The sequence below is a fragment of the Echiichthys vipera genome, assembly GCF_963691815.1.
Source record: "Echiichthys vipera genome assembly, chromosome: 16".
NCBI classification, from domain to species: Eukaryota; Metazoa; Chordata; class Actinopteri; order Perciformes; family Trachinidae; genus Echiichthys; species Echiichthys vipera.
Window position 1 is genome coordinate 6,272,890 of NC_139841.1, and position 22,600 is coordinate 6,295,489.

At 39.5% G+C, this 22,600-nt stretch overlaps 1 protein-coding gene across 1 annotated transcript in view; it reads left to right on the top strand.

Annotated features, from left to right (window-relative positions):
• wdr7 (WD repeat domain 7) overlaps window positions 1-22,600 on the top strand; it is a 139,591-nt gene that overhangs the window by 74,163 nt on the left and 42,828 nt on the right. The gene's annotated exons all lie outside the window — the stretch shown is intronic.

The window sequence follows — 22,600 nt, forward strand, 5'->3', positions numbered from 1 at the left end:
GCCAGTGTACTGTGACTTGCATGGTGTTAAAAGCAGTTTGGTGTTTAGTGTGAACACATGGTGTCTCTTTCTCTCTCTCTCTCTCTCTCTCTCTCTCTCTCTCTCTCTCTCTCTCTCTCTCTCTCTCTCTCTCTCTCTCCCTCCCTCCCTCTCTCCCTCTATCTATCTTTTTTTCCATCTTTCTCCCTTTCTCACACACACACACACACACACACACACGCTCGATAAGGTGAGAAATATTTATCCCCAGGAAACGACTGACACCTGCAGTACAGGTAGAAAATGTGTGCACACACACACACGCGCTCACACACACGCGCTCACACACACATGCTCACACACACACACATTTCCAGTCCATTTATCTTTTGACACATTTCCCTGAAAGTTTAACGGTGACAGACACAGAGATGCACCATGGTAGATCTTCTGACTACACTCGCACAAACAAACACCCTTTAAGCGGTACGTTTCTGAATTTCTATTTATTAATGATCACATTATAATCTCATCTCATTCATGCTGATATAAACATTATTTATCACATGTACTGATGTAGAGATTAGTGGTATTTTTTTCATTTTGAGCGGCTTTGATTCCACCAGCTTTGGGCCTATAAATGTTGCCTCTCTACCGATCATCATCTCATTTACTCCAATGGCTTCAGAATCGAAAATTAAGTCAGATTTCTAAAGAGAAATGCATGTTTAAAAAAAACCCAAAACACTGAAGAACTGGCTCCAACGCTGTCTTACCATCTCTTCACGCTCTGTCCTCCCTCCTCCCTCCATCCTTCTCTCAGACCAGTCAATATCGCAGATGTGTCTGACAATTTATCATTTCTCCCAGCTCATTTTTCTCCTATTGACAGCGGTGTTTTTTCATTCAGTCTCTGCAGTATTAAATCTGTAAGCAGCCGCCTCAAACACAGAGCAGAGTCTGAATCTTCTCTGCTGCTGCTGCGGAGGGAAAAACTCTCGAGTTTGAAAACTTTTAATCTCTCGCTCTTTGTTTCACCGTCTTTATCTTCCATCCTTCCTTCTTTACCCTGGCCTGTTTTTGAACCCCTCTTTTATTACACCTTTTTTTTTAGTTTTTTTTATCTTGAATCCTAGATGTACTATTTAGGAAAACTTCTTTGTGTTATGAGTGATGGAGAAACAGCTGCATGTGTAGTTTGTGATATTACCGAGCAGTTACAGCAGTTCTGCCCTTTTAAAGTTATGATTGTTTTTCATGAAATCAAATCCCCAGTTTTCATTTTCAGCGTTTTCTTTTGCGAGAGCCATTCAATGTGTTATTTACATTCAGTCATTATTCCTCCTTGTTATTAGAAGAGGCAGAGTCCGCCATTCCTACACTGGATTCAAATGGCCTAGCTCAGCATAATCCTCAAGGCAATTTCAGTCAAAAGCAACTGGACTGGTTGTTTGTCTAGGAAGACGTTTCACCTCTCATCCAAGAGGCTTCATCAGTTCATGTACGCATCTGACCAGGCTGGGACTAGACCAGGACCAGGACCAGGCTGGGACTGGACCAGGACCAGGACGGGACTGGTCAGATGGACTGAAATTGCTGTAAGGATAAAGATGACCTGGACAAATGAGAATATTCACAGGCTTCCTAGCTCAGCATAAGAGATTCACAGGGAAATTATGCACTATGAATTAGAAGAGGCAGAGTCTGCCATTCCTACACTGGATTCATTATGCAGACATGTAATCCAACACAGTTTCATCTCATTGATATCCGTCTCAGGAGAGGTTTTCCTTTCACTCTCCATCTGTTGAGAAAGTAAAATTATTTAGTAAGCAGATAACAAATACCAGATGTTTTGTTTCAGTCCCCGACATCATCCTGAAATCCTGTTATTACAGTAAAAGGGTTATGACAGTCAGGGCTGCGTGTAATGCTCATTCTCATTATGTATTAATTTATTGTGTTTTGTGTTTGGATAATTCTAATAATGGTTAAACCTATGAAATGTCAAAAATAGTGACATTTTTTTCAAACAAATTTAGAGAGCGCAAGGAAACACCTTCAAATGTCTTGTTTCTGTGAACAGTCCCTAATACGAACATATTCATTTTGCAATGATATCAAATAGTGTTGATTTCATTTTTTCATTTTTTTCTGCAGTTTGAAATGAAACTGTCAAAAGTAGCGCTGTGTTTACCTGATGACAGTTGTGGTTGGGCAATCGACAAAAAGGTAACGCACAACAATTTTCATAATCATTTGGAGAAAATGTCAAATATTATATAATATAATAATATAATATATTGAAGTTTCTTTTTAACATTCTAAAAATGATGTAGAGTAAACAGTTTACTAATGTCATTCAGTATGTATGTGAGAGTTATTCCTCCTCTCAGTAAGAAGAGAAAAGTCGAGAGGCACGAGGAGAGAAGTGAAACAAAAAAGAGATGAGGAAAGAAAAAGGATGGGAGAATATGAAAAAAAGAAGAGGACAGGAGAAAAGGGGGAGGGGGGGAATGTAGAAGAAAGTAGGGGAAGGAAGGGAGAAGAGAAAAGGGGGAAGAGGAAACAAAGGAAAAAAGACAGAGATGTCGACAGCCACAGAATCACTTGGCTTCAGGCTGTTACCACAGCGATAGACTCATCACCTCAGTCTTCTGTCACACACACACACACACACACACACACACACGTATATATATTTAAACACACACATTCAGCAGTATGTGCAGGTGACAGCAGCTGTTGCTCTGTGCCACAGCTGCAAAACCTCCCAGACTAGAGCTCACACACACACACACACACGCACACGCACACGCACACACACACATGCACACACATGCACAAATGTGTGTATGTGTGTATGTGTGTGTGTGTGTGTGTGGGTGTGTGTGGGTGTGTGTGTGTGTGCTGTAATTGTGTCCCTAGCAGTATCAGGGGATGTCATTAGGTGCCATAGCACCCTCCTCTCCCTCTTCCCCCCACCCTCTCTCTCTTACACACACACACACACACACACACACACACACACACACACACACACACACACACACACACACACACACACACACACACACACACACACACACACACACACACACACACACACACACACACACACTATTTGAATCTCTATTGGCATGGCATTTGGCTGGAAAAACATGTATGTACCTACACAAACAAAGTGAGTAATGCATACAGTGAATTCATGAAGAACACCAATGATGTTCAGTGAATGTGATGAAACAAGTAGTAAACTGTAACACTGTTAAGTGAGAAAGAATCAGAACAACCAACGGAGGACCATTCTGTGGATTATTGTTTATAAGACTTGATTTATACATTTATAAATAAAACATCCATGGGCATGTCATTGGCCATAATTATGTATAATTTAGATTATATATACAGTAAAGTAGCTCTCCATAGCCCTGGTGATCCAGTAAGTGAACATAATAGAATAAATAGACCTTTTCCATTGAATTCCATTGCTAGGCAACTGCCTGGGTGCTTGTGAGCTTCCTTTACCTGGGTCCAGACCTGAGACATTAAAACTGGTAAATTTTTGTTTGAGCGTCACAACCTCAGCGAAACGACTCGTTTCAACAACGGAATCGGATCAATTTGGTCAAGGAACAATTTGGAAACAATAGAAGAGCCACACAATTGAATTATTTTTACTTAAGGATCTATGTTCAGTACATGCTAAGATCCAGACTTTATGAACCTGTATCATGCTAATTGAATGGGTGTAAAGAACAGCTTTATAACAGTCAAATATTATGAAAACATATATTATATAAATATAATATAATATATATTTATATTAATAACAATACGATATTTGTATCACAAAGTCTGTTCGATTCAGGGGCCTTATGAGAAGATATGATGTACCCATTCGACCAATCACTTACATTTATCAACTCGCCAAAAGCACCAAAATATAATTAGACCATTTTTATCACTGAGCTCTTCCAGAGATTTACATGAAAAAACAATTTTTCTTTAATAAAAATAATAAATATAAAGTTGGAATTTCAAATCAAAGGCACATCTTAGGCGGCAATATGCATCTCTTTTCACTTCACATCGCTTGTCATTGAATCAACATAAGGATAAACATCAATGCATTGTTAGCTAATTCTACATTAATTATCTCATGTATAGGATGTACCCAATTGACTGTCCTGCACCAAACCATTCACAACAAATACAGGTACTGTTACGCCCTTGAGGACAAGCAGTTCTAGCTTCTCCCATCAGTTGAACCACATAAACAGTTTCCCAGAGTCAGGATGAGCTCTTAATATGGGTTAGTAAACACTGGACCTTTTGGTGTCAAGTTTTCATTAATGTCAGTTCTATTCATTTTAAATATTGGGCGTTCTTTCAGAAAATACATTCCTTTATTCACTTCCTCAGTTTCATTTTCTGTGTTTAACAGTGATTTTTCTGACGATTTATTTCAACAGCCAACTGGTGATCACTAACTCTGTATTTAGTTGAAATGTGTCAGCATGTGGCGGGTTACTAATTTGGATACATCCCTCTGTTGATCACATGAATTCACACAAAGAACTAAAGCTTTATTCATATATTATCACTGGTGCTGACTAAATTAGAACAGAAATTAACATTTATTTTTTTTACGATCAATTAAAGGTTGAATATGGAGAATGAGCAGAACACCGACTTAGAGAGTCCCAAGATTGTAGTGGCGACAACAAAAAATAATTCCAGCAGTTGGGTTGCCAGGTTGGTCAGACCCGGCCCAGTAGCCTACGGGAGACCTGAGTCTGTTTGAGCCAGTTTGAACCCATCCCCTCCTAATCACACCATAAAAACCAGGATTACAGCGGAGTTTGACTGACAGTTAGCGTTAGCCGTTAGCATTAGCCGTTCCAGCTAAATAAAGATGGAAGTGATGTTAGCGATCAAGGAGAACCGTAGCCATTTGGGCGTGCGTTTTAATGCCGTTTCTCTCCTTTATCTCAGTCCATGGAGTGAATGCTCCGCCTATAGTGACTCTGGTTTTTGCCCGTCTCCGCTCACTCAGCTGCTGGGACAAATAACGCCCCCTTCACTGAGGCTCCGAAGCAGCTGCAGGATTGGCAAACTCCATTTCACCCAGTGCAAGCCTACAGTAGCTGCACCCAACAACAGTCAACCCTGGCAACGTGCAATGCTAGTGGCTGCAACCATGGAAACAGAACAGGACAGAAAGTCATTGTCAGACCCGTCAAAAAACTGTTAAAATATTAATTTAGACTGAATTAATTTTTTTATGGAAGAGCAATATTTTCATTCTGTACCCCTCAAAACGTCCCGTGGGTTTATTATTATTATTTTTAAATATAGCTTTTAATAAAGAGTCTACATATTCAACTTTGAAGTTGTTGATTAAGTGGATATATCAACCATTCTCTGGTCCCAGCTTTTCACATGTGAGGATTTTAAATTTTTCTCTGTTCTATAATATTGTCGGTTGGATATCTTTGTTTTGTTGTTGTTTGTGTTGTCTTCTTGCCTTTTGGACCGTTGTTCCAGCCGTAAGAACATTGGTAAATTCAGTTCAACACGGAATATCTGCAGCTGCATTGAAACTGAATCATACCCATGTAGAGAGTAGAGTGAGTACCTCATCTCTGCCTTTGATGGAGAGAGTGACCTCAGGGAGGTCAAAGGTCCCTGCTGGACACCCACCACACACACATACACACACACACACACACACACACACACACACACATACATTTTCTCTGTGCAGGCAGGCATTTTGTCTCCTTCAGGATTCAGGGCCCTGCAGACATTATGATCTGATTCCTTCCAGCCGACAACATGCAGCAGAAAGAAGCCATAGAGACTCTAATAGTATTATTTTTCTATTGCACATCAGTTCCTCATCCTGTTTGTTGGGAGGAAGGAAGGAAGGAAGGAAGGAAGGAAGGAAGGAAGGAAGGAAGGAAGGAAGGAAGGAAGGAAGGAAGGAAGGAAGGAAGGAAGGAAGGAAGGAAGGAAGGAAGGAAGGAAGGAAGGAAGGAAGGAAGGAAGGAAGGAAGGAAGGAAGGAAGGAAGGAAGGAAGGAAGGAAGGAAGGAGGGAGGGAGGGAAAGTCGTACCCTTGTGAGGGGTCCACAGCAGCACAGATAGAGGTCAGAGGTCAAAGGTCAGGCTGACCCTCACCTCACGGTGTCATTAGCCCGGTGGTGATTTGGTTAGCTGAAACGCTAGCCTCCCTTGCTAATCTAATATCAGAGCCTGGAGGTCGTTTGGGTCAGATCACATTTCTCCTCAGAACAGATTGAACTCATGGAGAGATAAATGGTCAGAGCTGCAACTTGGAACGCTCTGATTGTTTCTGATGATTGTGTCTCCTCTGTTTTCCACAGTGAGGGACCCAGCTGGTATTTGGGAATATTATTATTTTATTAAATTAAAGACAGAAGAGTGAAGTTATTGTCCAAATGTTATTAATGTACAGGAATGTACACAAACAGCAATATCTAAGATAGTAATACAGGACAGTAGGCTAAAGTATGGTATAATGTAGTATACTACAGTACGGTGTAGTATGGTGCAGTATGGAACAGTATGGTTTGGTATACAGGTATAGTGTATGGTATAGAAAGGTGTAGTGTAATATGGTATTTACTATTATAGTATGGTACAGTATAATGTACAGTAGTAAGGTATAGTATAATTAGTTACAGTATAGTATGGTAGAGTAAGGTAAATGGTAAAGAATGGCATATAAAGGTGTAGTATAATATGTTATACTATGATAAACCAAGGTGTAGTATATGGTATGAAGTGGTATTGTAAAATAAGGTGGAGTATATAATGTGTTATAGTATTGTACAGTAGGGTGTAGTATATAATATGCTATAGTATTGTACAGTTGGGTGTAGTATACTATATTATAATATAGTATTGTAAAGTAGGGTGAAGAATTTTATAGTACAGAATAGACATATAAAGGTGTAGTATAATGTTATACTATGATAAACCAAGGTGTAGTATATGGTATGAAGTGGTATTGTAAAATAAGGTGAAGTATATAATGAGTTATAGTATTGTACTGTTGGGTGTAGTATACTATGTTATAATATAGCATTGTAAAGTAGGGTGAATTACTAAAATGTTATAGTATTGTAAAATAAGATGTATTATATTATGTTATAGTATTGTAAAATAAGATGTATTATATTATGTTATAGTATTGTAAAATAAGATGTATTATATTATGTTATAGTATTGTAAAATAAGATGTATTATATTATGTTATAGTATTGTAAAATAAGATGTATTATATTATGTTATAGTATTGTAAAATAAGATGTATTATATTATGTTATAGTATTGTAAAATAAGGTGTAGCATATTATGCTATAGTAAAGTATTCAGTGTGATCATTATCTCTAATGTTGATCCCAAATAAACATAACCTAGACCAGTCATCCCCAGAGGCCGTGACATTCAGAAATAACCTCTAAATAAATCAGGCGGTAAACAACAAAGTGGCAAATGGGAAGTAAAAAAGCACTAGTCATTCAATTCATGTCAAAAAAGAAATTGCGATTCTTATCTTCTAAGATTTCCTAATCGATTTATAACTTTCAAAAAACATTTTTTTTTTACAAACTCCCATCTCACCATGTGCACGTTGCAGTAAGCTACTGGATAGTCAGTCACTGCTAACGTTAGCTCTTAGTTTGACTCTATAAAATGCTAAATAGAGCAGCAAGAAATTCCACCAGCCCCTTTGCCATTGAAGGCAAGTACTTCGGCAACTATGAATGCCCTCTGCAGTCATGTGAGCCGTCTTTCATTTCTCCGTAGTCAAACCTGCCGCCCCTATATTTGTATTGCGCCCGTATTCTGACATTTCTAGCAAATTCACACTTCACACAAAATTAACACTTTCACACAAAATACTTTACTGTCATTCTTCCTCACTTCACAATATAAAACTCTTACCTGCAGAGAGGGGATGACGTGTTAACTTTACATGAACACACCACGTGAGATACAACTCATCAAATTGCTTTGAAAAGGTTTTTCTTGTGTCCACGTGCGGTTCTTCAGTCAGATTTATTGTTATTATTATTATTAGGACACTGCAAAGGTACTCTAAGGGCTGCTTTCCTAAACCAATAACTGTTGTTAATTATTACTATTATTATTATTATTATTATTGTTGCAGGCAAGTAAAATATTTATTACATACTATAAAATGTGAAAAATAGCAGAGAGCAGAGCAGCTGTCCCTGCTGGTTTCAGTGTTTCAGTGTTTCAGTGCACCTATTAAGAGAGGTGCGTGTGTGTGTGCATTGCACAAATTAGCTGTTCTCACAATTTATAGATGAGGCTTGTTGTGACTTGGGTCACGATGGTTTGTCATTTTAAAAAAGTGGGTCACCAGAAAAAAAGTTCTGACCTTAACATTCGATCACAGTATGACAACCACATTCTCTCTGTCTGTCTGTTTGTCTCTCTCTCTCTCTCTGTCTCTCTCTCTCTCTCTTTCACACACACACGCACACACACACACACACACACGCACACGCGCACGCACACGCACACACACACACACACACACCTGTCTCATGGTTGAGTGGACAGTGTGATAATGTGCACATGAAGGGGGATGGGCAGAATGTGTGTGATTGTCCGTGTGTATCTGTGTGTCAGGGTTTATGAATGTGTCACAAAGATAAAGCGTTGGCCTTGGGGTAGTGTGTGTGTTACAGACTGGCAGCCTGCTCATGGTCTGAACACTGACGTGCATGGAGTCATGGAGACGGATGGAAATGACTGGTTTACTGACTGGATGTTTTGATCACTGACTGAATGCCAGATTTGCTGTCTGATTACTAACTGACTATATTCCATGCTGATTGGCTGTCTGATTACTAACTGACTATATTCCATGCTGATTGGCTGTCTGATTACTAACTGACTATATTCCATGCTGATTGGCTGTCCGACTGTAGGACCAATACTGTTGTCTGACCGACCTACCCTTCATCATCGGCCAAATTGGTGATTCCCCTGATGACTGAGGCTTTTCCAGGTCTCACTGTGGTCATGATGTGACTTGCTATAAATAAAATTGCAAAGGATGCCCTGCCGATCACAATCAAGGATCCACCACTGTCACCAGTGTGTGCTTATTTTTTAGCACCTAGGAGTTGATGTCAGACTACTCAAATCAACATGTGTATCCTGCTCATAGACTGCATATGAGAGATGGACGTAGCTATGGTGACATCGCCCATTGGTTGGTGGACTACCCCTTTTGAAGCCAGGAAATTGGAATTTTGGAAGTCGCCATCACAGTGGTCAAAAACCAGGGCATAGCTGGGAGGAGCGCCAAGCCGCTGTTTATATCATTGTTTGTATGACGCCACACTAAACTAAATGCTAAAGAGGGAAACTGACGTTTTTTTCCCACCATTCTGAAGCTCAACTAGAAGCTACGTCCATTTTTATTCTACAGTCTGTGGTTCTGCTGCAATCAGAGGCCTGCAGGGATTCAATGAACTGAAGGGCTAGTTTTTAGGTAAAGTAAACCTCCATCAATGTTCCGGTCTCTTCTTCACCATTGTAAGTCCATTACGTTTAGATTCACACTATTCGCCACCGCTGCCTTCTTTGGGTTTCCTCCACCTTAGTGTCAGCAGGGACTCACTTCAGGAAAATGTTGAGTTCAGACGTTCTCAGGTCATTTGTCTTTTCACCGCAGAGATCTTCTTGTTGTGTCTAATCAGGTCGGATTAACTGTCAGACATCTCCAATTGATTCAGTACTTCAGAACAAACTATACATCCGTCATCAAGCTTTATTTTTTTTATTTCTCCTTCATTTCTCAGAAATCCGACAGAGAAACAACTCACTTTTAAAGTTCTGTTTCATGGCATTTTAAATGAAAAATGGTTCCCTTCTCCTCGACCAAACTGATAAGCAACATAATATTGTTTTTTTTAAAGTAAGGAGAAGAAAGAGAGGTACGCATAAACGGCACAATGTTAACACTAAAACATTTTGCATTTGGGCATTAACGTGATTTTGATTTAAATAAATGTAAACGTTCTGAAAAGTCCCATTAAATACTGCAGTAACAGCTAGGCCCCATGTCTCCCAGTAAGCTGGTTGATTAGTTGGTCAGAGGCAAGCATTTTTTGATGTAAACTGCAGCTTGGCTGGTTGGCGGAGGCACACCACAGTAAAGCCATACTTCTAGTTTAACCATAAAATGTCCTGCTTGGTTAATATCCTGGTCTCAATTCTTTAACAATCACATTTATGGGATCTCTGTGTGTATATATTAAGAAATGTATACAAGCCAGTAAATCTTATCAATTGTCAGTTTAGGATTTTCTTGTTAATACTTTATTTTGGGTATGCTGAATATTTACCTTGCCAGAGTGAGGCCATAGGTGATGTTCACAGACAGGAAACAGCTCAATATCCTTGACAATCACTATCTCCTCTGGGTTTTCATCAAAGATTGCATCGTTCAAGGTATCTGTGGAGGGAATGTTAGTTCAAAATTTTGTAATCATACTGGAGCAAATGATGAAATCAGAGTGACAGAGTGACAGATCTATTCATGGCTAAGGATCTAGCATTTAGCAAAATCAACATTTAACATTTACTTACTGTTTCATAAGGCAGAAATGAGAGACAAGGCGTAATTAACCTTTAACATGGGCAGGGTCATAGTCATATCAAAATACCTGTATCATTCTTTTCAAAGCTAACACCGGAAAGTCTAAACATCTGAAAGTACAGAGTTTTGAATCAAGTTAGCCCTCGTGAAAATGTTGTTGTAGTATGGTCTCAATGTGAGACAGCTTGGTTGCATCTGCAGCATCCTTGGAGTCCTTCTCTTCGATGCACACACCGTTATGTTTGCATATGCCCAGGTACTCATCAACGACTCTATTCATCCCTGAAGCGCAGTAACTTATTGACTCCATTCTGGCTCTTAGCTCTACTTTCAGGGAAAGATACTGCAGGATACAATGAAGCAGGCCCAGTGGAACGCTGTTGACTCAGTGGCGGTTAGTAAGTCCCCTGGTGTTTATATCCTGATCTGGGGACATGCAGGCTACAGCATCACTGAAGCCTCAAGACACCCATGCGGGAAATGATTAGATGTTAATAATAACTCTTGAGTAGGCTTAAACTTTGCACATTGACAGGGTATCTAATCACTGCACAAACTGATTCCAAATCCCATGGCATTAAATTCCATGGAGCAGCATTTGGCTGATCCTGTGATTTGAGTGTAAATACCTAGAAGTCCCCGGTCTGATCTGAGGTCACAGAAGAATAGGCTTGAATTATCAGAACGAAGGCTACTCACATGCAAGTCTTCACATGCTTTTGAAGCTTTTCAACACTGGAAAATAACAGAATCCTTCAAAATGTATACAGGGTTTGATGCTAGTATTTTTCACTTCAGCCGCAATGTATTTTGTTCCTCTGGACACACACAGTTTGTGAAATACTCTTTTGCTATGTAGGTTAAATTCCGCCCTATTTCTAGTGATCTCCTACTTAATAAACTAGGTCCCTGCTGTAAAAATTATGCAAATTGTAACTGGTGAGCAAAGAAAATATACAATTATTTTTAAAGCATGCCGTAAACGGAATATACCAGCTTTTGCTGGTATATTCCGTTTACCCCTATACCCTGCGTTTATTTAAATATTTTATGAATTATATTCTGTCATACATTATCATCTTCATTGTTATTAAGCTGCTTTACATGGACATGGACATTCTACCTCTTTATTTTGAGGCCATGGCTTTTAGCGATAGATTTCAACACATTCATCATCCTGTATCTGATAGTTAGATAGATACATTTTTCAACAAATGCTGGCAAATTTGAATTTCTTATGCAAATAGTTTTCAGGTAATCCCTAAAAGTGATATAATGTAGCCCAGTAGATATATGCAGTTTTCCTGTTAAAGGGGGAAAAAATGCCATTATTGTATTAGCCATGTGTTCCTAGGTAATTTTAAGGCTCTTCCTGGAATCTGGCTTTCTTCATAAATGTGTGCAGTTCCTAAATATCCTGTTGTGGTTGGGCTGTATCTTGCATTTATTTTCTTTCCTTTTCTTTTCCATAAGGTTATGTTTCTAATATTTCTATTTGTCTGGAAAAATATTTTGAAATCACAAAACATTATCAAAAATATACAATTGGATGATGTTTAAAAATCAGTCCTGATTTCTAATCTTATTGGGATCTTAACCATTTTTAGAAATATTTGCACCAAAAAAGACCTAATAGAGCCTCTCATCTTCAAGCGGGGGATAGACAGATCTCCCATTTCTGCATGTATAGGCAGTATATGAATTATGTTTGACCTGAGATTATACTTCACATCTACATTTAACAGTTTATGTCTTTGGTCATCATAATTACTGATGTTGTTTACAGGTGATTTGGTTACAGTATCTCTCTGCCGTTCTGGTCTTCAACAGCTGATTAGTAAATACTCTCAGTATGATGGTGACTAAGGAGCCACATTTAATGGCATCATAATTAAATGTAAAGAGGTTGGGAATGTTGTTTCCTGAAATCTACTTATGCTCATGTGTGCCCAACGAATCGTTGGTGTTACATCAATCAGGCTGTTTGTCAAATAAAGCAATTTATCCCAGCAGAGAGTTCCAGAACGCTTTGGAGGCGCTACGTTCTTGTCAGCCACTGTTATATGAAATATCTACAGAAGTGGATCCATTACTCTGGAGGTCAACTATTTAATAAATCACCAACTATTTTGATAATCGATTTATTATCAGTCAAGTCATTTTTGAAGATAAAAAAAGAATCAAAATTCTCTTATTCCAGCTTCTTAAAAGTGAATACTTTTTGGTTTCTTTCCTCCTCTGTGAAAGTCAACTGAGCATTGAGTTGTGGATAAAACAAGACATTTGAGGATTTCATCTTCGGCTTTGGGAAAAACTGATTTTTTTCCATTTTCTGACATTTTATGGATCAAATAATCTCACCCACAGATTAATCGCCAATGACAATAATCTCTAGTTGCAGCCGTACCCATAAAAACTTTTAAATCAGATTGTTTTGAATACAAATGCATTGTTTGCAGTGGCAGGAGTGTGCATTGCTTTGCCGTGTAGTCCTGCATGAGCATGTGATACAAAGAAGTCTAGCTTTGTACATCCAACTATCCACTAAGACCACCTACCTGCCACTTACCACACACTACTACAAAAATGTACCCATTGAATTGACATATTAGTCAGCTTTCGAACATCTCAAAATGATCTACCTTTCCCATGATTGCCATGATAACTTGACCCTGTTGGATTTATATAAAAATGTTTGTTGTTCTGTGAGTTGTGATTGTCCCTTATCATCTTCTGTAGCCCTCCGCTGTTTTCCTCTGTGATGGGAAGATTATTTTCTTCTCCCTCTGCCTTTTCATTTGGCAGAGTGTGAATCTAATTCTGTCAGACCGCTCTGATTCATCTGTGTTCAAGACGCCGTGGTGGGTTTAATAAAAATAATTCCTTCTTTATGAAGAGGTGGTGTAATGGAGGCTGTTCACTGTCTCTGCATTAGGGAAATTAACATCCAAAGCCATTTTTCAGACCTCTCCATTAACAGCGTTAATCTGACAGCTGCACAGTGATGAAAATATTGGTTGTATTAAAAACCTGTCGGATTGAAAATTAAACTGCACAACAAACACATAATTAATAAGAGAGGATAGAAAAATAAGACCTCAGGCTTTCAATATCACCAATTTAAGCCTCCATACAGTAGCACTGAATTATGAAGTGGAGCAAGTTAATGTGATTAGGGGCTGGATGTAGAAAAAGTGCATCTGTCCTGCGTCACTACTATTGAAGCCTGTGCGGTAAGGCAAGGGAATAAATAAATGAAATGTTAGAATGATTCATGAGTCACAATGATGAAGCTCAGTCCAAATGATGATATACTGAGTCAAAAGTACAAGATAGTAAGTCGAATTTTTAACTTTTCAACCAAATATTTTTTTTGGAAAAGCAATACTTTCATTCTGTACCCCTCAAAATGCCCTGTGTGTGTATACGTTTTCTTAAATAAAGCTTTAAGTAAAGACTCTACAACATATTCAACCTTTAACTTTTCCTTTTGAGAGTGAATCCACAGATTGTTGTGATTCCATTGGATTGAAAGTTCTGACTTATCACATGGGAAAAATAAAAATAGCACTAAATGAATCAGAAAGAAGACGCAACAACAGTTGGAATACAAGCGTAAAAGATTCTCACATTTGTAACTAGATTTTCACGGCATTGGCACTTACATGGCGTTGTTGTTTAGCTAGTTGGATTGATTGGATCATGATGTTTCTAGAACAGATGAGACCTACAAGCGAAACTTTGATTGTCAAAGGGTATTTTGCACGATGACTGTAAAATCAACAGAATGTGCACTTATAGGACTGGTAAAGCCAGCCGTTTTGCTTTTGTGTGGTCTCCTCACAAACTTGTATCCAGTTTATTTGCGGTACCTCTCATGGACGGCCCCTGACCCCCCCTCCCCCTCCCACACCGTCTAATTGAAGCGCTATGTTCCAGCGAGCGCAGATAGCTCCCCTGTCTGTGTCTTAAGACAGTAAAATACACTTAACCTTCAGATGGACTCGGGCCGTTTGGAAGGGCAGCCACCATTTCAGGACTCAAATCTTTTTTCTCTATCAACTTAATTGTGTTTTTCAATTATTTCCCCAGATTTTCTGTCTCCTGACATTTGCTGTAAGGACAATGTTTAGCCCGACTCTCCCCCTCCTCCCACAACTCCAGCACTCTTTTGTTTTATGGGACTTCTTTCTTCATCCAGAGACATTTAACGGCTTTGCTTGAGGCTTCCTTCAGAGTTACGTTTCTGTTTGTCTGCTTGTTTTTCAGTTCTTGTATATTATTTTTTATTTTTTGCCTTTTTGCCTAAATCTTTTCTCACAGCATTTTACTGCCTGTCGTTCACTTTTCTTCCTCCCTCCTCGGTTCTCACAACTGTTTCCTGCTGGTATTGATCCCCTCTCTCAGTCCCTTGTGATCAGGTTTTACCAAGTCCCATTGATTACCAATGGAGGCAGAGTCCAGGTGCATCATGGGAAGATGGTCGGGCTGCAGCTTAGGAGGGGAGGGTTCGGTAGGCTGCTGGTTTGACATCCAGGGTTACTAGAAACAAGACATGTAGATTTTTGATCATACTGTATATCAGTTAATTTATACGTAAATGCATAATTATAGATGCATTATTAGGTATTTTTCATACACATACAATGATACTGCATGGACTATTTTAGCATACTGTGAGTCCTTGTTATAGCTGATTGTTGAGGTGTGCATAGGTGAGTATAGGTAGGTAGTCATAATGTAGGGCTGGGCAACAACATTAACTTTATTGATCCCACAACGGGGAAATGTACGCGTTACAGCAGATCAGAGTTTTAAAAAAAAACTAAAGAAAAATATAAGTGATAGAAAAAATTGGATATAATGTGAAAATACCAAAAAATAGATACAATAAAATAAACAGAATACAGCTCTACATATCAGGAAGGAAGGAATGGTATCTCAACATCTCTGGACTTCAGTATCAGTAAAGTTAAAGTTCACAAGGTGGATCACAGCAAGGGGGTTGCTGGTTTGAATCCCTGCTGGGGCCCTTCTGTGTGGCGCTCGCATGTTCTCCCCGTGTCTGCGTGGGTTTTCTCCGGGTTCTCCAGCTTCCTCCCACAGTCCAAAGACGTGCAGGTGTTGGGTTCATTGATGACTCTAAATCACCCGTAGGTGTGAATGTGAGTGTGAATGGTTGTCTGTCTCTGTTTGTCTCTATGTGTCCTGTGATAGACTGGCGTCCTGTCCAGGTTGGACCCCGCCTCACGCCCAATGTCAGCTGGGATCGGCTCCAGCCCCCCCGCGACCCCAACAGGGACAAGTGGTTGAAGATGGATGGATGATGTATAAACTTTACAAAGTTAAAAAGAAAATTCTGTATTTGTACGGAAAAAATAAAACTAATATTAAAATGCAATCCGATACCGATACCTGGGCTGAGCGTATCGGCTGATACCGATCCGATACATGAAGAAGAAAAGCCTCGTTCTATTTACACATGACTGAAAGGGTGAAATTGCATTATTATGCTGTTATCATTATATCAGTTGAAAATGGTCTCAAAACAGCAATATTATCTCTTCTCACAATAATTTCTGGGACAATTTGTTCCGCAAAATTTGTTATGGTGACAGACCTTAATGTCCTGTCTTCTGCACGCTCTACCATGCAATCCAATCTCATGTTGTGTGCTGCATGTGTGAAGAGAAACTGGACAATTTCTGCACCTGAGAGTGAGTATAGGGAGTCATAATGTAGGGAACAGCTTTTATCATCTGAACAGCAAGTTGTTCAGCCTGAAGTTAATTGGTAAAGGTGTGTGTGTGTGTGTGTGTGTGTGTGTGTGTGTGTGTGTGTGTGTGTGTGTGTGTGTGTGTGTGTGTGTGTGTGTGTGTGTGTGTGTGTGTGTGTGTGTGTGTGTGTGTGTGTGTGTGTGTGTGTGTGTGTGTGTGTGTGTGTGTGTGTGTGTGTGTGTGTGTGTGTGTGTGTGTGTGTGTGTGTGTGTGTGTGTGTGATAGATTACTGTTCTTCAAACAAAAAAATCTGCTCTTTTCTTTCTTTCCATCTCCTTCTGTTCTTTTTTCAGTCGTCCTTAGTCATCATCTCCCTCTATTTTGTCTTTCATTTCTCTTTGTTCTTCTTAGTTTCTGTTACTTCCCTCCGGCAGCTAGCCTTTTCTCTCTTCCGCTCTCTCTTTTGCCCGTTCTTTCCTTTTCACCTTTTCTCTCATTGCCTCCTTCATCCCTACTTCTTTACCCCATCCTTCATTTGCACCTGCCTCCCCTTATTCTCCCTTGCCTGTCTTTTTGTGTTTCCTCCTTGCCATCAGTCCTTTTTACTTCCATGCATTCTTTCATGTCATGCCCTCTCACCTATTTAAAGAAAGAGCATTCAAACACAAGAATATAAATGTAATACAATACAAAAAGGAATGCTTTAATGAAGATGTTTCAGTTTTTTCTTAAAGGTGAAAGAGTTCTAACTGAACTGTTCTTCTTCTGCTCAGTAGCATTTCAGTTTTTCCTCCCTATTTTTTCCATGATTGCATGAACTCCACAGGTTGGTGCATTACACCATCCTGCCCCTTTTTTTTAATAGATTCCTTCCTTTATGGATAATGTCATTTCAGGCAGAAAGCCTTTTTATCCCGATCCGTCGGCGGTTTTTATGAAGATTTAGCGGAGCTGAGGCGAGCCCGTCCATCCCTCTTTAGTTTATTGGGTTATGTTTGGGAGCAGGTTGGCCAACAAATAGGATTTAGATACAATGTCATTATAATAGATCTGCCGGTTGTGAAGGAAGCAGATCGATAGGCTTCAAAAATCAATCAGTCCGTCCACACGGGCCGAGAAGCAGCAGGAATGCACTGACAGGAAGTGATGCTACCTGGCCACTGTCCCCAGAAAAGCTCACAGCTCTCAAATGATGAAAGTTCAGGGCTTCTGCAAGTCTTCAAAAGGTCTTAGATGATTTTTTTTATGGCTGCACCACAGCGTCATTTTAGTTTTAGTTTTATTTTACTTTATCCTTTATTAGTTGGTACATTTTGAGTGTTTCAGCTGAGGTAGCAAACATAGATGTCCCGAAAGGCTTTTATTTCTTTCTAGGGGTTATCATCATTGGCATTACCCATAATCCGAATGGAAACAGTATTGAGAATAAGACTCTGGTTAAGATAAGATAAGCCTTTATTGTCTCCCTCAGGAGAAATTTGTCTTTGACATTTGAGAGATCATGGATGTAGGGCTGAAACAATTACTCAAGTTACTCAAGTTACTCAATTACAAATTTACAATTGTAAAAAGCTGAAAAGGTGGATCAAAGCCTTTAATGACTATGTGACCTGCTTCAAAGGGATCCAAACTAAAGGAAAAAAAACACCAAAACATCCCAGATACGGGCGCTGCAATGTTGTCAGTTATCAGTCAGCACAGTAGTGATTGGGCAGTGGAGCCCCGGTATCAGTCACATCCATACACCCGCTGAGTTAGTCACAGCTGTCATGATGTTTCAACCCTTTTTAGGGTCACATCAAATCACTAACTGACACCAAACTTATCAGAAAAATAAACACTTGAACAAACATCACCTTGATCAGATTGACATAAAATGACAGTATAATCTTTTGGGGAAAAAACATTTGTGTACTTTTAGTGTTTAGTTTGGCCCATGCTGCTTATATGGAGGGGGACAGAACTTATGACCAGGGGGCAATCCAGATGTTTGGCTTCACTCTCGGGGAGCAGTCAAGCCGTCCAGCTTTAAATATACAGCCTACAGGTTTGATTTGAAATGAAATACTTCATTATAAGTTGTGTTTTTTAAATGAAGTGTAAATCAAACTTGGTGATCATGCACAGATAAGCTCAGTGCAGGACTTTGGTCCAGAAAACCTCCAGAGAATGAACAGATTGATGCAGGACCAGTCAGTCAATGATAACGTGATAATATCACCTCTTCGCCCTCTGAAATGTATCAATAACTTTACGAAAGTGGTGTTGGAGATTCCAAACCAAATATGTTTCTGCAGCTGCACAGTCTGCTTCTCCGTTTAACTGTGCAACTGAATTTGGTGCAGTCTGAAGATGTTTCCAGAACAGCAGCCATGTGTATTCATTTTGAACATCAGAAGCCAACACCAGTATCTCGTAAATAAGGATGACCCATCCAATCAGGCTTCAGAAGGTGTGGCAGAACATTCCTGGTACTAGATCGATTGTATTCCTAATGTCTTCTTTATCCATTTTGAAAGTTAAAGTTTCTTCTTGTCAGACAAGTTAGTTATATGGTAGGGATGTCCTCTTACCTTTTCTTAGCTGACAGTTTGGGCTGTACTCCAGCCTTCCTCAGAGCTGCTGTTATCTTTACTTCATTTTGAATTGTCCCGGCACGTTCAGGTGTTTTCATAAAACACGTCATACCCGGAAGAAAACAGCAGCTCTGAAGAAGGCTGGAGTAAAGCCGGATATGTCAGCTAAGAAAAGACAAGAGGAAATCCTTACCATACATTCCTGGTACTGTTTATTGGCTGTTGGGAGTGAAAACACCAGTGCATAAACACATTGTACTCTGAAAAGACACCAAGAAGAGAATAATTATAACAGTTTAAGGTTTAAACCAAAGTTGTACAATGAATTGATCTTCCCAGCCCTGTCTTGTAAAAAGGTTTTGGTTTATATTTGACTGAATGTCCTCAAACCTTGCAGATAGCCCTTCCATCTCTCCCTCCCTCTCTTTACGTTCTCTTCCTCGCTGTAAATCTCAACTTTTTAGTGATTCTAGTTGGGAGTCTATCTCTAATTCTGTTATCTACTGGCCCAGTCTGGCCCGGGGATGGATGCCATCTGTAATCCATTTATCAGAGCCAGCCACTGGGCCTTTTTCCAAATGACAGCTGGCCCTTAGCAATCTCATTATAAAAAGCACCAGGATATAATATGGAAATATAGGGGGAGGGTGCTCCTGAGCTCTAAAAAAATGGACTGAGAAACGAACACTCAGCGGACAAAATATCAGAACACAATCATTTTTTTAAAATCTGTGTATATATCTTATACTTGTGCCGCCATCTATTCTAAAAACCAACAATGGTTACATTTCTGCACAGCACCAGTGTCTTTAAAAATGTAAAAGGATGTAGTCATCGTGAAGCAAACTCAAGACTCTAGTTCTCTCGCTCTTTCTAATTATACTGTCATGACATCACTTTATAGAGAAGTACAAATGGAGTAAACTTGTATCTATGACTTTCTATAGGAACACTCTGTTGTATCTAGGGCTGGGCAATATGACAAACATCTCCTATCCCGATGTAGGTCATGTCATACGATATGATATACAGTATATCATGAAATTACATCTTTTCTGCTAATTCAATAAATAAATAGCGTAAATGAAATAACCACATAGTTAAGCTAATTTTTATATACTCCTGTGTGAATGAAATACTTGACGAATGAAAAGTGTTTTCTCATTTTATTGAGAATTTTAGTGCAAAATGTGCAAAACTAACCTTTAACTAAACACAAATGTGGATGAACTGAATTCATGAACTACAAACGAGACAACAGTTTTATCATCTTCACTCATGCTGCTCTCTACTATTCAGATCATTCAGTTGTCAAATCGTAGGCACTGGGAAGTATAGCCATATTATATCGATAATGTGATATCAGACAAGATATGGTCTTAGATTTTGGAAATCGTAATGACATAAGTGTTGAACTTTCCTGGTTTTAAAGGCTGCATTACAGTGAAATAACCTTTTTTAGAACTCACCAGTCTGTTCTCTCTTCTGTCATTTTCCTTTACCCACTGAGTCATTAAATCCACATTACTGTTGAACATTTATCAAAAAACTTGTGTAAATACTTTGAGAAAGCACCAGTACATTGTAATTGTCATCATAGATTTGCTCAAAAATATAGTAATATTTAAATTTTCTCCATCACGTGCAGCTTCTGTATGATCACATGCGTTGAAATCACTGCTTTTTTTCCTGACGCTTTAATTTCACAGTAACTTCTTTGAAGCGTTTTTATTGCATGGGATGGAAGGATGAGAGTAACATTTGAGATGAGATCAGATCTGCCAATGTTGCATGAGGTTATATGACCTTAATATAATATTTCACAAGAGCGTAATATTTTCTTGTGAGTCAAAGGAGGGGCTCTTTATTTCAGGTGAGGCGCCGTGCCTCCACAGCTGTGGGGAAACCTGCTGAAATAATGTTGATGTTTCAGAGGATTTCCCTCTGTTTCTAATTCAGCAGCATGTGAACTCGACAGCTGAGTCATTAAGCACCAGTGCAGATCAGTCTCCTTTTATCCTGAGTCATCGGCCTTTAGTTTTCACTAATCACTCCTCTCATCGAGGATCATGTGACGTTAAAAAAAACAACATGTGAAGAGAAAACTGTGAAGACCAACAGGAAGAAGACACAGCGGTGAGCAACTCTCTCTCCCTCTCTCTTTCTATTCATCCCACTCAGGGTGCTCGCTAACCCCTGCTCCTCACAGTGTGTGTGTGTGTGTGTGTGTGTGTGTGTGTGTGTGTGTGTGTGTGTGTGTGTGTGTGTGTGTGTGTGTGTGTGTGTGTGTGTGTGTGTGTGTGTGTGTGTGTGTGTGTGTGTGTGTGTGTGTGTGTGTGTGTGTGTGTGTGTGTGTGTGTGTGTGTGTGTGTGTGTGTGTGTGTGTGTGTGTGTGTGTGTGTGTGTGTGTGTGTGTTTGTGTGTGTGTGTGTGTGTGTGAGTTTCCCTGCAATTCAAATCCATAACAATGCTGTGCTCGCTCATCCAGAGAGGGACAAAATAAGAGAGAAATCCGAGGGTGGGTGGGTGTGTGTGTGTGTGTTTCAGATTTGATGTAGTCCTTATTGGGCCTTTGATCCAAGGGGTGTAAGGAGCTCTCATCTCCCACTGTGATACTCACACACACACACACACACTCGTGTGTATTCCTCTCAGGGCTGCAGCAGTTCCCTACTGTGTAGACCCTGTCACACACGCGCACACACACAAAAGAGGTTATTTTGGGGTCGTCCTGGTGGAAACAATGGACGCCCCCCCTCCCCACACACACACACACACACACACACACACACACACACACACACACACACCCTAATGTTTCCAGTCGCACATGTCCAAAAACCCTCCAAAAGTCTGTGAACATGACCGCCTTTATGTAAGTGTGTGTGGTGTGTGTGTACGTGCAGTGTGACTAAAGGCTTTCAGCGGGACAATAAGACGTGTGCCTGCGCGTGTGTGTGCGTGTTTGTGTGTGTAAGTAATGGCTAATACCAGGACAATAGAAGTGTGCCTGTTCAGTTGTTATCGGCTCACTGGAGACTCACAGGCCTGCTGTTTTTTAACCACCTTTCACCATGAAAAGGAAGAACAAGAAAGAAAGGAGCACGAGGGTCCCCCACGCTCTCTATTCAGCCAAAACATCTCTCAAAGTGTCAGAAGAAGGAAATAAACAGACCTACAGTATCTATGTTCTTAACTTTTCTACATTTATGTCACTAAAACCAATGACGTCGGGAGGTCGGATCTGCGTCTCACAGCCTGCAGCTTTGTGTATTGATACATTTTCCTTTTTATGATAAAATAGAATGAATAAAACCTTGAATGATAGATATTAGATGGAGCTGTCAGCAGTGTTTTATAGTTTAAATTCATGATGTGTGATATTTACAGCAGGTCAATTTGGGACATGAGGCAAATTAAAATGTAGTGATTTTTTGTCATTTGAAAATTGCTTGTAATTTTTTTTCTTTGGTTGAAATTAATAACTGAGCATCAATTAAACATGTTACTGTATAAAGTAATTTGTATCAGCTCTTGGTTTTGGTCACGCCAAATGCAAAGGCGATTGTGGGAGAGTTTTAAAAACTACATTTGTTTGATGTGTTTTTTTTATCTATTTCATTTAAGTATATGAAGTGTTTTTTATAATACATT